We start from the raw sequence: 19,085 nt of genomic DNA, 5'->3' as shown, positions 1-19,085 counted from the left end.
GCACACTCGGACTTTATCGAGCGTATCACAAGCCCCTACGGTTGGACGTAAATCATCAGCAGTTTTTTACGCCTGGAAATGTCTCAGGAGCAGATACTTAAGACTAAGGTCACCACGTATCTAAAAGTATGCTTTGACCGTTTATGACCGAAGTATGTTTCTACCATAAGTTCCTATGGGAGAGAGGAGCATAGTGAACTAAACCAAACAAATAATTCTAATTAATAAATGTAGTAGGTAGGTACAAAAAACAAAGCTAAGGCAATATGGACAAGTTTTGTAAAGAAATTTGTGCTTAGATGTATATAAAATAATTGTTTTAAAATGGCTATAATTTGAAAAAAATACTTATTTTTATGAGTCGATATTTATTATGAGTCGCCTAGATTCATAACTCACATTTTGCAATGTTGTCATTTTTGCAATAACCTATATAAAGAAAAATAGTTGGGTATCAAAACTCATTTTAAGCAATGTGAAAAACCTAATGAACCTAAAATCAAATTCCATGAAGTACCTTCGGTCGATAGTATTAATATGAAAATTGTTGAAAAAGTGGACTGTTGGTGTCATAACTCACATTTTTCAATGAATAATGTGAGATTTGTCACCAAAGCCTTTCTAACCAATCAGGGAACTCTATTTCTCATAGTGTTTTGTGTGTCTGCAGCCTTAGGAGTATTATATATATTTTTTTAAAATAGTTTAAATCGACTTACTCACTCTTTTTTTGCGATTATCTCAAAACTCGATTTTCTGAACTCATATTATGTTAGATAGGTATCAAAACCTTGACCTTTTACATGAAATATCCCTAGTAAACAGGCAAGCAGAAAACATTTCATCATTGGTCTATACCAGTGGTCGGCAGTTTGTCAAGTGAGAAGAGCCAAATTGAAATTCGATAACAAAGGTACCAGAGAGCCGCATATATATAATATATATATGTATAGGGATTTTTAGGAGGGGAGGTTCAAGATTTTTTATTAAAAAAAAATAATTGGACCAGCGTCCATGCATCGCTTTTGATGGCTTTAATATATCTGGCAAATAGCTACCGATTTTGGATTGAATGCATGATTGTAAATTTTCATCTGTAATTCTGTTTCTAAGTTTAATTCTTATTTGGTTCATAGATGAGAATGTTTGTTCACGTTTGTATTATTATGTAGAGCCAAAGATTGTGAGAATACCAGAAGCTAATTGTTTTAAAGCGTCATATTATGTTTCAGGCAAAGTATTCCATGTATCAAATAATATTATTGATTCTATTTTAGGTAGTTATTTTATAGCTGTCCACTTGTGCTGATAAATTAAATTGGATTTCTCTCCTTAGAGTTCTTTTAAGCGGCTGGTCAGTTCTGTGAATTTGTTGCTCCACAGTTTCTTGCTTTTTAAATCTATTAAGTGCATCTGGATTGAACCAGAATCTGTATCGAATGGTGTCAAGTTAAGTTCATTGACATTTTTTTTATTAAGGAAACAAACAGTTCCATATTGATTACAAAAATTTAAAAAATAATAATGAAAAGTTATTACAACCAGCAAAGTTTCCATGTATACATTATAATATAGTTAAGCCTAACAAGATAGAGATTAAGAATAACATAAATATAAAGAAATTACATAAGAAAATTATATGAGAAAAATGAGGAAGAATACTGGATAATTAAATTATATACAAAAAAAGTAACATAAAAAAATATATGTATATCTATTTATACAAAATTTTGGAGATAGCGCGTTTAAATGAAACAGGATCAACGGTGGAGAAATATATATTATAATTTATACAAGAGCGCCGAATAAAAGAGTTTTGTGCACAATGAGAATCGCTACGACTTACATGGTACAAAGTTTGGTTTCGCGTAAACCTTGATGGACAATGGAAACCCACCCTTTCGAGTAGATTTGGCGATTCAACAAAACCATTAATAATTTTAGAAAGAAAATATTGATCAGATATAAAACGTCGAATTTCCAAAGATGGTACCATAAAAGTTGCAGTGGTCGAAATAGAATTATGTAAATCATAACAGTAAGCTCTAAAATTGACGTACGATACGTATTTATTTTGAGAGCACGTACGATAAAAGCTAGTGTAGTCTTTTTTGCTCTGAACTGGTGAAAACATTCACCAAAACTGATCTTTATTTTTTTTAATACGTTATAAGGCTGCTTGAGATGAGGTGAAACTGGAGTTTATATTTGAAGAGCCGCAAACGTCTATGCAAAGAGCCGCTTCTGCCAACTCCTGCCTATATGATCTCAACACAAATAGTAAGGTACAGCCATAATAATTCAGAGTCGATTTCGACGATATTTTCCCGCGCAACCATCCGTTATGTTGTGCAACGTGTCACCGTGACAATAAAAAGCAAGCCCTCCAATAATCCCAATCATGTGTGAATGGTCGCCGGCGATATTAAACCAAAAGAAACGTGTCGCGAAGGAGGGGAAACTGCGTTAGCTCTTTGCTTACACGTTCTCGAAATTTCCCCGGGGAATCCCCAATGGACACGCACGACTTTTCTCTTTGCTCTCTGGATATCCCTCGGACGGTGTTACCGTTTGTTTGCGTTTACACAATAAAAAAATGTCCGTGTCGTCATCTTTACGGCAAGGTTAATAATCGACGGCAATTGGTCGATATTTTTAGTTAAGTGAAAAGTATATAACAAGATTCTGTTTTATTGAAAGTAATAACTTCCTAATATCAATGCTTACAGTGTTTTTTTTTAAATAATAGCCCAGTTATATTATGATTTTACCTGGAAATTATTCAGCTGAAGTGAAAACTTTTCACATATGTAGGATAGTCCTGTGCATTGCGTTGCCACATACTTCCGCAGAACTTTATGATTTCATCGATCCATCTGCCTCTAGGTCTACGTTGCGGACGTTTTATACCACTTGGATACCACTGGATGACTAAATTTGTCCAACGATTGTCCCTTCTTCGAGGTATGTGTCCAGCCCATCTCTATTTGAGGCTTTTAACGAACTCTATCATAATATTTTATCTTCTTCTAATTGTGCCATCCCCTAGCGGAGGTCGGCCACCATCAAGTCTATTTTATCTTTGTCGTCTGCTACCCGGAACAGTTCGGTGGAGCTGCACTCGTACCAATCACGGAGGTTCTTAAGCCATGAAATGCGGCGCCGTCCTCTGCTACGCTTCCCATTGATCTTTCCTTGAATGACAAGTTGGGGAATGCTGTATTTTTGTCCTCTCATAATGTGGCCGAGATATTGTAGTTTCCTGGTTTTGATACTACGTAGAACTTCTCGGTCCTTCCCCATTCGATTGAGAACTTCAACATTTGTCACCCGGTCAGTCCAATGAATTTTGAGGATGCGTCTATACAGCCACATCTCGAAAGCTTCAAGTCTCCGTGACGTCTCTTGGTTTAGCGTCCATACTTCCATACCATAGAAAATAATTGATATTTTATAACTGTGTTAAAATATCTTCAGAAAAATGTCGAGCGCTCCGGTTTGTAAGCTTTTCCAAAGATGGCAGAAATTTTAAAATCAGCCGCTGTTTTCCAAGATGGTGGCAGTTCCTTTTAATCGAAGCTATTGCAGTCCACATGCAAAACGTACCTACGATGTATGGGGATTACTGATTATACTTATTATTCTTCCTCCTGGAACTACAACATTATGTGGCTCTTGGCGTGTGTTATGTGAGTTGTCGAGTGTGTTCTAATTGTATTCAGAGAATATGGACTAAAATATCTATGATTTAAAAATCACATTAATTATATATGCTACGCCGAATGTGCGAAATTGACTATTACATGAAATGGGAAAAATTTTGGGTAATTCATGTAATAGTCTAGCCCGTTGCCTTATTCATGAATTAGGTAAATTATCTGCCGAATGCGTGAATTCGCCAGGGTATGGAATTCTTAAACTATCAACATGACAGTAGAAAAAGTAAATTTAATACGGATGGTTTTATTAGTTATGATTGGACATAATATAACATTATTATTATTAGGTTAGGTTTTATAATTCTGAATTCAACTGAATGTCCATTTTGAGGTTAGCTAACAGGTGTCAACAAACTATCAAATCATACTATCACAAACAAACAATCGACCATTGCCTGGTACCCATGCACGAATCAAATCGCGAAAATACCTTTTAATAAAATTCTTCCGTTATCATATTATAGTTCTAGATTTTTTTTGGGCATAGTAAATGGATATGAACGTCTTTATAGTTATCGATTGGTATATTTTTATATAATCAATGACATTTGACACATTTGGTTAGTTGCAAAAAACACCACCGGAGCGCAACCATATATTTTGACCAATGCATGAGCATTTCACACATTTGGTTTAGTTGCAAAAAACACCACCGTAGCGCTACTATCTAATTTGCCCAATGCATGAAGTAGGCAGAAAAATTACTGCCGAATTCACGCACTCGGCAAATATTTTGTCTAATTCATGAATAAGGCAACGGGCTTTCATTTTTCATGATTTAGGCAAAATTTTGCCCATTTCATATAATAGTCAATTTTTCACATTCGGCGTAACATATATAACTTAATATGCTACACAATTCATACACGCTTTTTTAAGTTTAATTAAAATTCACGTGTCAATCTGAGATTAATTCAAAACACAATATTTTAATGTTAATGGCTTTTTGCCATCGTACATTGCTCGGTTACTAATGTTTTATCATTCTGTCAAAAATGTTTTGATGAATGGCAACTAAAACATGTCAATTAACATTGTTTCTTATTAATTATCCTCACTTCACTCAACATTAATTAAAACATAATATTTCAACGAAGAAGTATCTTAAATATTCAAAGCCATTTGACAAAATTTAAAAATGATTAATGCCACATGTCTAGATTATTATAATATTGGTCTGGCAAAAGTCTGAGCCAAATTTTGAATGACCCGCAAATTCGGTGTTCTAGTAATAAAATGATATTTGGGTCAAAACCATAATAATTCATTAGCTAACATTGAAGCTTTATTCTTTTGAAAAGTCAATAATTTATTGTTTTCTTTTGAGTTTATAATGACTTGGAATAATTGAGACCTCCCTAGAATTAATAAAAAATAATGAATACTTACATACTTCATTATTAAAAATACTTTTTGAAGTGAATAATTTACTTTAGACGCGATATAAATATAAAACTGTGGTTGAATACAATAATAAATGGGACCAGTGTCAAGAATTAAGATTGCAAATCGAGACGTCTCCTTTAGGATTGAGACCTTAACATAAATAATTACAAGATAAAAAGAAGTTCTTATATTATACAACGTTTTTAAATTTACTGTTGAATCATATAAACTTGACTTGACTAGCAAACAATCAAAAAAATTTGTACTTGATAGAAATAATACTGAAATGTCATTTTGACATGTCATATTAATCTCCATAGTAACGCAGGTATATATTAATAATTTAGTTGCTAGGACCCCAGACCCCTAGAAACTAAGCAAAAACTTTTCACACAAAACAGCATTAACTGAAAATGAATTCAATTCTTCTTAAAGATGGTTAAAAGTAATAAAATAATGCATTGGCATCGTGTTCTGATATATTCTAAAAGTTTCAAATGTCTAGCTAGTCAAGAAGTTGGTTAAAAATCGATTGCAAGATTTATACCGGACACATAAGAATACAAGCTAAGAGAAACGTTGTAAAATATGATAACCAGAAAACTCAAAAATAATAGGAACTGAAATACCTAACGGGTAAGCAGAAGCAGGCAACTGATCTCGAGTAAGGAAGAATATGGAATAAATTTAAACACGTGTCAAGAATACGGTATACGTCCTGAAAACTGCTCTCAGTTTATGCATTTGCGCTCATTTAACATTGGTGTATTACACACACTATTGCACGTGCATATCCGTGGTTCATTTTCGTAGGACACTCACACATTCAAAGCCCTGCATCAACATGTGGCGTACTGAACATAGTCTATCGGTATTCTATTAACTGTACTATCTGTTCTGTAGGGATAACTATTCTAACATATCATCATTTAACTCCAAAATCAATAAAATGTGATAATTATGTTAGGGCCAAATATTTCAAAATTTAAGTATTTATTTTACATGATGAACATAATAAATTATAAATTGAAAGCGTTCACGACATGACACAAAATAATTATTAACAATTTTTCAAACAAAAATACATGTCAATGTGAGTTAGTAATACAATAAATTTCATAATGAGATATGAAAAGAAATATAATAACAAAAATAAAAGTAGATACATGGAAGCACACAGAGTGAAATAGGTTGATAGATCCTATCTTAAAAACTTATAAAACAACGTCCAACTAAATTCGACATAGTTATGCAGAAAGTAGCCAGTCCACGAAAAATAAAAAAATGAGATTTGATACAGATCAGCACCGCGATTTCCTAATTATCGTGTGGCACCAGACGACATGACGTAATTGTGACGTCAGCCAATACACGCTCGAAGCATGACGCCCGCCCGCAGTGCCCACCGTAGATATTATTACGATGAAACACCTATATGTGTATGGTGACAATGAATAGCGCCGCTGTCGGAGTAGCGTTATATTCTCGAGCGCTATTATCACTCCGGTAGTACGTCACAATGATGTCATATGACGTCATGTCGACCGGGAAGCTGGCACTCGCAAGTTCTTACATCGGGCCCCAGATGCGAGAACGTTTTCTTTACATTCTGCTGAAAATAGCCAAGCCGCAAAAAATTTATTCTTGAAATAGAATACTATTTAGGTACAATTTGACATTTTACATTTTTACATACATTTTTAATAATCATGTTGTTACTAAAGTACCATTATCTCAGCTCGACATTATTGTGGATTGGCTACATTCTGCATAACTACGTTCAATTCATCCTAATGTAAGTGGTATATATCCATATCCGAAGCGATTTGATTAAACATAGTTATTGCCCTCCCAATTGACAATACTAATGACACGTTAGTTCTCTACCTTTAGAGAACAAACAACGAATGCCGTCAATTCAAGATAATTATCAGAGACACACAATCCAATACTACCAAGAATCGCAGAATTTTCTTTTACGCTGCGTATCAGTCGAAAAAAATATATAGCTTAATAAAGATCCATTCAAAATTTTACGCAACAGTATCTAAGCATCCCTAAAAGAAAGTCAGTCGGATAGAGCCACGGATAATATCCATACAGCCGAAAGTAAAGTAGTCTCAACAATTCTGGATCCTCTCCACTATTAGGCCGTACTTCAACTGATGTGAGGCCTAATCAATAGACCCACTTTCAAGTCTGCTTCTAACTAAGGAGTTATAGAGAATTTTTAGTACCGTAACATCCGAAAAGACGCGGGAAGTACACATTTAACGCGTGAACATTTTTAGCACCTTATCCATTTTCTGTCAAACAGATCCCTTTCAGATGATATTTGCGAGAGAACTCTACTATGCATCGAATACTGGAAAATCGAGTCTAGGACGATTTGGCGCCGGAACAACTGGACGCCACACAATTCGAAACTAAATAGACGTTAGGTACTTATACGTAATTTAAAAAAATATATTTAATATTATTATTTATATTTAAATTATTATATTATTGTTTAATAGTTGGTGAGAATTTAAATGTACACACGTAAATAATGATTTAATCGTGCATATGTTTAAGTTCCAACGAAAAAAGAGTATTTTATTTTTATATAAAGCCTTAGGCATGGTAATTCTCAATCCGCAATAAAGAACATTATGTTAGGAGTAAAATGAATTAAAACTACTAAGTAGTAGATAGAAACTGATTAAAATTCATCGTCTACGTTCTGTTTCTACGACAGTGCGGCGTCCAATTGTCCTGGCGTCCAGTCGTCCCATTCCCGGTAAAACAATCCTCAAAAAATAATAATGGTAGCGCGAATCCTAGTATTTCCACCATCCAGGCACTGCCCGGCAAACTGTGCACGGTGAAATGTTTTACGTACAATTTATATTGTAACCTATGTCCGTTAACCCTCGGCTACCGCTTATTACGTTCATGACAAACAAAACCGCTCATCGCTACCGCTAAGATATGCTCTGTCCTTAACAACTGCATCTAAAATTAGTGCGTGCATTTACATAATTAAATGACATAAATATTGTCATTTCATAATACTTACTTTGCGAATCGTGCATCGTCGTTTCAAATTTCACGTTGTAAACATTGAAATTAATTACACGTCGGCTTTTCCGTCACTATAAATTATGTTAGATTTGGACGGGAGACATTTGTTTGGCACGAAACTGGAACACTTTATATATACAAAAAGGATATGTATTAGAATTTAATTAAATTTAATAATATTGTGCATTTGATACAGATTTTACAACGCAAAAAGTAAACGAGGTAGATATGCCTTAAGGGGCCCGTAAACGAGCATCAAAAATTGCAGATTGCTGATAAAATTGCCAAAAAAAAATGGTGCAAGTATTGCCAATTGCTGGGCAATGTATGACCCGTCATCGGTGTCGGGCAAGTGAGGTTGATGTATTTTGTGCGTACACGTGACAACAACGGCCGGCAATGAAGTTTCTGTACCATATAATTAATAATCACATAAACAAATTAATCTAAAATCAAAAAAGGATTTGGATCGGGTCGTACTTTTAAACAAACGTGAAACAATAAGTACATAATATAAACCAGGAATTAGTCATTGATTATTATTTATTTAAAAACTTTTAAAAAATGTCAAAATTTGACGTTTAGTGAAATCTGACGTTTGTGCAGGTTTGTACTTGGCCTTTTCATATTAGGACTAGCTGAGCCAGCTGGCTCTCGCCAGTCTGTCTCGCTAGGTCTTGCAGACGGCTTGGCGGTGTTGGATTTTATTATAATTGTGAAGTATGCATAGATGGCGCCATAGTTTTCTCTTCGGGATGGATTTTTTATTCACGTCAGACAGTTTGACATTTCGCTGATAGTAGTAGAATGAGGTTGCGGAATCCTTCATCCAGCAGTGGATTGATCCTAGTTGATGATGATGATGATAACGATATGAGTATGTAGATAAATATAATATCACCAATTTTGATAAATACAGCAATTCAAATGACAGAAAGGAATAGAATCAGGCTAGAGAACCCTTCATCCAGCAGTGGATTAGATCAGGTCGATGGTGACGATGACGATATTAATATGTAGATAAATATAATATCACCGATTTTGATAAATACAGCAATTCAAATGACAGAAAGGAATAGAATCAGGCTAGAGAACCCTTCATCCAGCAGTGGATTGATCCTAGTTGATGATGATGATGATTATAACGATATGAATATGTAGATAAATATAATTTTACCGATTTTGATAAATACAGCAATTAAAATGCAGAAAAGTATAGAATCAGGCTAGGGAGGCCTTGATCCAGCAGTGGATTGGTTCAGGTCGATGTTGATAAGGATGATATAAATAGGTATAGTATCACAAATTCGTTTAACTGCTAGTAGTAGAATCAGGTTGTGGAACCCTTCATCCAGCAGTGGATTGATCCTAGTTGATGATGATGATGATATGAATATGTAGATAAATATAATTAATAGTATATAGATAATATATTATTAATAATGATAATTATAATTATAGTAATGTATGTAATGTATTGATAATGATAATTATAGATAATATAATAAATGAAATTCAAGAAATCTACTGATATTTGTGTTTCTTCATAATTGTAAATTAACTGATGATTCTTTCAATAATAAACTTGAAATGATTTACGCATGACGTTTTTTGATGTTATACACTTCTAAATTTACATAAAAAGCATTGTAACTCTACCCAAGAGCGCCATTTTACCCATTAATATCATCATTGCTTACAGTAAATTAATATTATTAGTTATTGTTATTCTTATTAGTTTTAAATCATATCTAATAAACCACATTTTTCAAAATCTACTGATATTTTATGAAATCTACTGAATTTTTTGTCAAAATCTACTGAAATTTTAAATTTTGACTTGGCAACACTGGGTTGATCGCATAGTCAGTGTCGCCATGTCTATCTACTGATTTTTTTTAAATTTTGGCTTGGCAACACTGGGTTGATCGCATAGTCAGTGTTGCCATGTCTATCTACTGATTTTTTTTTTAAATTTTGACTTTGCAACACTGGTTGATCGCATAGTCAGTGTTGCCATGTATATCTACTGAATTTTTAAATTTTGACTTGGCAACACTGCAACCCAGTGTTGCCAAGTCAAAATTTAAAATTTCAGAAGATTTTGAAAAATGTGGTTTATTAGATATGATATAAACTAATAAGAATAAAAATAACTAATAATATTAATTTACTGTAAACAATGATGATATTAATGGGTAAAATGGCGCTCTTGGGTAGAGTTACAATGCTTTTTATGTCAATTTAGAAGTGTATAACATCAAAAAAGGTCATGCGTAAATCATTTCAAGTTTATTATTGAAAGAATCATCAGTTAATTTACAATTATGGAGAAACACAAATATCAGTAGATTTCTTGAATTTCGAAAAAAAATCAAAAATTCAGTATATTGGCAAATTTCAGTAGACATGGCAACACTGCTGGGTTGATCGCATAGTCAGTGTTGCCATGTCTATCTACTGAATTTTTAAATTTTGACTTGGCAACACTGGGTTGATCGCATAGTCAGTGTTGCCATGTCTACTGGAATTTCATTAGATCTACTGAAATTGTTGTCAGGAAAAGAAGAAATAATGATATTTGTGATGAACAAAAGTCACTTTTTACATGATTTTTTAAAAGACACTTGTGAGATTATGTCAATATGCACGCTTTCACCAAACACAATCGTTGAATTTCATAAATTTTTGTCAATCAATGGTATTTTGAAGAAAAAATCAAAAAATCTACTGAACTTTGAAAATGTTAGTTGGCAACACTGGTTGATACCTTTTAAATATTGTTGGGTTATAATGAGCTAATTAAATGTATATAAATTACATTGGTTCAAAATAAAAATTGATTCAACAGCCTTACAAAAAAAAAAAAAAGTGACATCATATTTTAAAATTTTCCTTGGTGTCGTAAAACGCCGATATGTCGTACGCCCGCGTTTCAATGAAATGATCAGTTTTAATCGGAATTCGTATAAATGTTATTGTTTATTTGAATATTTATAGTTATCTATGGATGCTTGTTATAAATGTGAGTTATTATATAGTGCTGTGCATTTTTAAATCATTAGGAGACGTAAATAATATCACCTGTCGTTTTTTACATAAACAACAAATAATGACGTATGTTACCTTGTTTTTAAAAGTGATTTTTTTGTGACTGTGTTAAGTTATATAAAATTGTGCTCACTTCAACTTACAGTCACTCGAATGCATCTCATAAGTAAATATGTGGTCAGTCAATTGAAATACCGTATGTAAGTATACATAGCGTAATAAATTTATAGTGTCAAAAGACTTGATTTCCGTCAGAGGTGTAGAAACTTAACTTAAACAGAGAACTTAATTCATAAAAATTTAAATAAATCAGTTCTAATATGTTTATCGATCAATCTTATTATGATTAGTTTGTGAAAATTGATTGTATATATCGGTTAAAACGCATTTTAAATTTAAAGCGGCCATCTTTGTTTAGTCGGTTCGAGTGTTGCAAACATTGTGAAAAAATAAATTCCCATATTGTCAATAATGTGACGTATGTGCCGGAAAGCTTTAGAGAAACATCAATATTATATCGCAAGATAACTTAAATTCGGAAAACCCTTCCTTTCATACTCTATATGACCTATTTGAATTTCGAACATTCCATAAGTGTGTTTGGCGTTTTAACCCATCGGACGTGACGAATAAGGCACACAATCGCAAAACGGGCAAATCTGTAGGATAATAATATATAGGAGATCATTATATAGTTTGGATTCGATGTTTCATAGCTCCGGACGTAAATAAACCTCATCAATAAGCTCCAATACCCTGTCGTTTGTCCATTTATTCATTGTACGTAGTGTGAATTAACGATTAGTAATAACACCTTAATAATATTAATAACGACACGGCGAAAAATTATAACAATGTATTGTCAAATCGACTGTCACTAATGTTTTTATTGTTGCTAGGTGTGAGATCAAAAACAAAGACGCACATATGCAGCAGAGCGAGAATCAAATAGATTTATCTAGAAATTATTGCCGTATTCTCGATTGAGTTCGATATTCGATATATCGACCAACCATGCTGCCAGAAACAAAGGCAATAGATGTAAAGTTTCGGCAACGTAGACTACTATTGTCGTGTTTTGGGGAAATATTAACGGCGACACAATTGCCGTAAAAAGTGGCTCGTTTACGGGCCCCTCTACAATTTTTAGAAGGTTTTTGTTGTGTATCCAAGGTGATGACAATCCATATCGGCACGTCAAACTTGTGTCGACATACTGACTCGAATGCTGGGTCCATCATACCATCCTACTTGGTCGCCTACTGGGTCAATTATGTTGCATTTAAAAAAATCGCCATCATACTGTCAATTATATGTGTTCCTCTCCTATGTGTGCTTTTACCGTAAAATCATGTAAATTCTGTCAACGTATACTTAAATGCATGGCAATTAAAGTCTTGGGTAACTATTCTTGCGACACTACACAGTCATAAAAAAATTCTGATGCTTTACACCAAACGTAGAGTCCCGAGCTTACTCGTGATCGATTCGAAGACCGGGTGTAGTGCGGAGTGAGTGTGGTTTGGTAAGGCCAGTAACCTACATGGGGATAAACAACTCAATCCGTATCAGCATATTGATCGACGATATTAAATAACTGGCCGCAATTACGAATTCTTTAAAATCCATTTCCAATTCTTGTTAACTCAGTAAATAGTTTACTGCAATTATAATTTCCGCAATATCCAATGACGTAAACTCCATATAGAGTAGCTGACTCAATATTATTTTGATTGTGAGTACGTCAATAAATTCATTGGACATATCATTCGATTATAAGTTTCCGGTAGAAATAGTTCGCACCGTATTATCATTGTTTTTATTATTGTATAGATTAGTACCCCTGTACATGTGTAACAATAAATAAACTCTCGCTTCTCCATCATCACGAACAATCACGAACAAACTCAGTAAATAGCTTGCTGCAATTATTGAACACTACGAGAAATAAATATTAAAGAATTCGTAATCGCGCTCAGTTATTTAATATCTCCGATCAATATGCTGACACGGATTGATTTGTTTAGCCCCATACTTATATTATTATATCTCAACTTGCGCACATTGTTTGATATGTACTCTTTTAGTTTGCTAACTAAATGAATTAACAAATTTACTTAACTGATGCTAATGGAATCCGGCATCTTCTTGGTTTAGAAAGAAAACAGACCAAAATGAGGTATTCTTAAAACAGAGTTCAAATAACTAAATACTCGTTTGCTTAATATTACATTTATCATTCTCAAAATAAGTTAGTTTACAAATCCGCCACGTTAAATGTCAATATTTCTACTTCGCGATAAATTACGATTGGGTGAAAACTAGCGACGATATTCGCTATACATATCCCAGGGATATGACAGCCAGTTGGCAGACGTCAATCGAACTGGGCCGAGCAACTGGGTCGAGTGGTCACCGTCTCGGATTCGTCTGCCAGTAATTATCGCGCGAGATGGACGGCCGAGCGACGCGTCGCGGTGGACACACGTCACACGGCGACGCCTTATGTATCCAACGCCGTTATCCAGGTCAAGAAATTGTATCATTGTAACGAATGATGTAGGAATAAATTAAATAGATCTCGTAGCAGTTCATAGTAAATTTCAATGTTTAGTCTTTCATAATATCTGGATCTAAAATAAATAAAACATGACAATGAACTATGTTCGTACTCCGGACTCGATTCCCGGTGAGGTCACTATATATTTATACGATGATATCATAGCGTAGGCCAGGGATGGCGAATCTATGGCAGATGATTTTGCATGGCACGCGAATGTTTCATTTTTAAGAGAAAAGAAATTAGATACCTACCTACTATTTTATATATATTTAAAAAAATGTTTTTTTTGGTTTTGCAAATAATTATATACCTAAGTACATACTTACTTATATAATATTTAAAAATAGTGACGACATAGCCATGTGTATTTTCTTCAGTTTTTCGTATTATTATGTTTACCAATCGATCGATGCACAAACGGAAACGACGAAATTCATGCGTAAATGACGAATCGCATTGTATAAAAAGGCAAATCCTTTTCAAGAATAATCATTACGTTTAATGTAAATATACAATTGCATTGGTCGGTCCTTAGGATCGGCGAAATAAAAATTAAAATATTCAATCAACAAAACTTATGAAATTAATTATCAGTTATTCAAATATAATAACTGCTTGTTATTTTGCCTCAAACATAATCTCTAAAAATGGAAAACGGTTCAGTGATGGAAAATATAATATGAAAGAAGAGTGGTTTAAATGCTTGCACAATCTCTTTGAGAATTTTGAAAGCAAGGAACAAAATATTCAAATAATTTCTCGCTATATATTAGGACCGGTTTCGTCCGCCTCAGTGGGACTTCAGTTGAAAATGTCCCACTGAGGCGGACGAAACCGGTCCTAATATATTAATTAAAGTGGAATAAGTACTATAAAAAAATTGCGTTTTATTAAATAACTGCCACGAAAAACTGCTTGGCACGTCAGACAGTCGAAAAATTTGGGAAATTTTGGCACGCGTACGTGAAAAGGTTCGCTAACCCTGTTCTATCACATCGCGTACTCGTGATTGTCTTCTTATATATTGATTAATTTTGTGAGTAACCTTTAAATGCCACTCGTAATTTTTATATTTCTCTTACACTAAGGGTCCATGTTTCACATGCGTATGTGAGCACTGGTAAAACAAACTTCAGACACAATGGGAGATCACTTTTGAACCCTGCCTTAGATGGTTTCACTTTTACTGTTTTACTATAGTACTTTCGTACTGTCATTGAGCCTCACGCTGGACTAATTCGTACAGTGCTCGCTCCCAAACTTGAGTTGTACATTATGTTGACCTTCACAATGGCCCAGCCCAAGTCGAGCAAATATCTGTGGTGACACAGTACTCATCATCAGTGAATACGTGTATTAAATAAGGCTCTAAGTACCAAAAAGTAGTATTGCCTGTAGTTACAAAATACCAAGTCATTGCAGTAAAATTTCATGAAGCAGACCTTTTGAAAAATGTAGTTTTACAGTGTAAATCAATCACGGCAGCTTCTATAATTTTAGGTATTAAGAACTCGCAAGTGTCAACTCACCATCGTCAGCTATTTTATATTGAATGCCGTTGACCACTGCAGTGCTACTTACACCATTATAAATAAAACACGCCAACGGACTTACAACGTCGACAGGTTTAACTATTTTGCTGTATTTTTTTGACTTACTTGAGGCACTTAGACTATAGTTGAAGTTATTGGCGTTGGTATGTAGAACATTTTTCTATAAAAATGTCAGTTTTTATGTTTTTGGTACTTAGCGCCTTAATTAATACACGTATTCAATTCTGTTCTCGTAGTCAAGTGTAAGTGTGTAAGGCGCTGGTCTTTCACTCGGGGGCTCTGGTTTCGACCCCTTGTGAGGTCACAATATATTTATGTGATTTTCTGTGAAGTCTGGGTGTTTGTGATTGTTTGACTTAAATAACCAAGTATATTACTGTTTATTACACTACTGTCATTGGTCCGCATGGTATGTTATAGTCCTAAAAAGAATATAATGAATAATAATATGTATATAATCACAGAACAGATAATAAATAGAATACCGATAGGCTATATTCAATACGCCGCATATTGATGCAGGGTTTTGAATGTGTGAGTGTCCTACGAAAATGAAGCACGCATTATACACGTGCAATAGTGTGTCTAATACACCAACATTAAATGAGCGTAAATGCATAAACCGAGAGCAGTTTTCAGTATTCGTCGTGCAACGTATTCTTGACACGTGTGTAAGTTTAACCCGGATTCTTCCTTACTCGAGTCGGTTACCTGCTATCGCCTTACCCGTTATGTATTTCAGTTCCCATTATTTCTGAGTTCCCTGTATATAATAAATATGACGGCCATATTATTTCTTTCACTCGGGGGCTCTGGTTTCGACCCCTGGTGAGGTCACAATATATTTATGTGTATTTCTGTGAAGTCTGGGTGTTTGTGATTGTTTCACTTAAATTACCAAGAATATTACTGTTTCTTACACTACTGTCATTGGTCCGCATGGTATGTTATAGTGCTAAAAAGAATATAATGAATAATAATATGTATATAATATATTATATATGACGGCCATATTATATTTTCTTGTTTACCTCCTACTGGGGGATGAGATTTATCCAGTGATTCTCTATCCTCTTATTTACTCATCTAAGGTACCCATCTCCAAATTATCATAATACTTTATAATGTGCCTTTTAATATTTATAACATATTATAATTTATAATATTATATTATATTTGTAGCTATTTAATATAAAATTATTTAAACTACCTCGTGGAGGTACTCAATTAATTCCGCCGTGTTTATAATAGAGATATTATTACAATGAATACTAATTATGTGTAATAATTATTAATTAAACAGGTGTTTGCAGCATTTTACCGGCGAATTATACATCCGATTTTCCACGTGAAACTGCTACATACAATTTTACTCCACCAAGAGGTTACCTGATAATTTATTACCACGATCCTTTTTATTCAACGCGAAAATTCTTTCGGCGAAATTAAAAGGATTATTTACTTGCTAGTGTGAAATATTATAAGTGGATATTAAAAATTCTTCCAGGGATCTAAAAAAAAAATACTGTTAGCTCAAATTCACACACGTTATTAGGGTGTGTATCCCTTATAAGGATTATATCTTTTAAAAACGTATACGAGGTTCTAGGCAAGCATGCAAAAAGGAGAAGAAATAAACACAAATTATTTAGTTGAAAGCAATATTATTAAATAACTTACCGCAATTACGAATTCCTTAATATCCGTTTCCCGTAGTGTCCAACTATGGCAAACTCAGTAAATAGCTGACTGCAATGATAATTTCCGCAATATTCTTTTTTCCTCAGCCATAGTCGCCACATGGCCCCCACAAGGGGGGGCTGACAGGCCCCTAGCCTGGAGGCCCGGGCTCAGGATGGGCCCGGCGAGGCGAGTCGACCAGATAAGTTAGCTAAACACACATCACAACTTTGCATCACTAGTAAAAAAGTCGCCTGCGGCGCTATTTTCTTGCAATAATATTATTATTAAAATTTATGTGGTTGTGCGATACAATTTTTAATTGTGTATCCAATACTCGACAACTCCATGAATTAAACTATACAAAAAAACACTAAATATACACATTAATTTTACCACGTACACCGTTTGGAAAACGCTACTGTAGAGCATCACAATCCTTTTATCCTTAGCGATAGGTAGGGGGACCGCCAAAGATTCTAGCCTGGGGGCCCGCTTCAGGATGTGGGGGCTATGGTCAGCCATATCCATATAAAATAGCTGACTCAATAATAACAGTTATTTCCTAAATATTCTTTTAAGATATTATTTTGATTGTGAGTACGTCGGTAAATAGCTGATCATAATTGACTGGATATACCATTCTATTATAAGTTCCCGGTCTGTTAGTATGTCAATCTCTGTATTGCTTTTCACAACATCTCATTCTACCGAGACTCGGACCTTGGAACAGTATCATAAGTATTGTAACACAACTCTCTTGTAACATACTCTTGTACCGACTGTTTACTCTGCAAATAAAACCTCGCTCATCCGTTCATCAGAGTCACCACTAAATCACGATTTCTCATCTCTCCTCCTGGCGACACTTCATCTACACCTCCTGACCATCTTATTATAACGGTCTCGTCCCCCAGCAACGCGACCGCCTAATTTCTTTCGTCGGGACCATAATTATGACTGAGGATCGTGACAGAGATGATTTGACTGTCGAAAAACATTCTTAACGGGTTGCCTCCATTAGTCGGCTCGCACATTGGAACTCGTCTCGCCTAAAAACGTATCGAATACTTCGATGTGACGTCATCGTTATTTAACGAAACAACATAACACGTGTTGCCAAATGGAGCTTCGCAGATCGATCGAATGCAACTGTTTCATCTGAAAAAAACATCTGGCTGTTGCATTCGACATGTTGCATCCTTCTCGGGCTCAGAGTCGGAGGGCCGAAGTCACAAAGAAACACATGCGATTTGGTCATTCCTATACCGGCTTGCCGATCGCCGCATTGAAATATCAATACGTTTTGAAGGCTACGCGCGACTGTCGCTAGATAGATGTGCGAGGTTGTGTCATGCAACACTGGCCGCCTGTTCACGAAAGCTTTGATTTATGGCGGTAAGGCACACGAGGCGAGTTGTGATGTGCGAGCCGGCTTACTCTTGGTATTCTACGAAACGCTAGGCCTGTACCAGTGGAATACTCATGGTACTGATGAATTGGTGACATAGGCTGAGGCATTCAATATGTTTGCTTTGATATTTTGTATCAGATAATACAGTACGGACGACACAAATGGCCACGCACAGTCAATAACCACTTATGAATGCGACAGGATGCACTCGTAGCTCGAACACCTATAGTTATAACCAGGGCTTTTTTTTAAAAAAAAAAGGTGCCGGAACTCACTTCATGTCAAGCTTGTTACTAAATAAAATTATAAGTATTCAAATGTCACTTAAATGAAATTTAATGGAGCTATGCCACGAAGCGAACAAAAAGGTTGATTTTTACGATAATTTTTTATTTTAGTCAAAACAAAGCTACAGAAACAATAAAATACATACATTATATTTGAAATATATTGTACAAATAAGACTAAATAAGACTAAATTTAAAATATAATTGTAAATACATATGTAATGTATTTATTTATGAACTTGAATAAAAGTTTAGAGTGATTTCCAAAGTTTTTTCCAATTCTCGTCTGATACATCATCTCGATTCCTTTTCTTAGTGTTAGAGTCTAAGGCCGAATGTCTTCCTTTAAGTAACCACCTATCAACATAT

The sequence above is a fragment of the Rhyacophila brunnea genome, unplaced genomic scaffold (assembly GCF_057557595.1).
Source record: "Rhyacophila brunnea isolate RB1 unplaced genomic scaffold, BYU_Rbru_1.0 scaffold_23, whole genome shotgun sequence".
NCBI lineage: Eukaryota > Metazoa > Arthropoda > Insecta > Trichoptera > Rhyacophilidae > Rhyacophila > Rhyacophila brunnea.
This window is presented reverse-complemented; position numbering follows the sequence as displayed.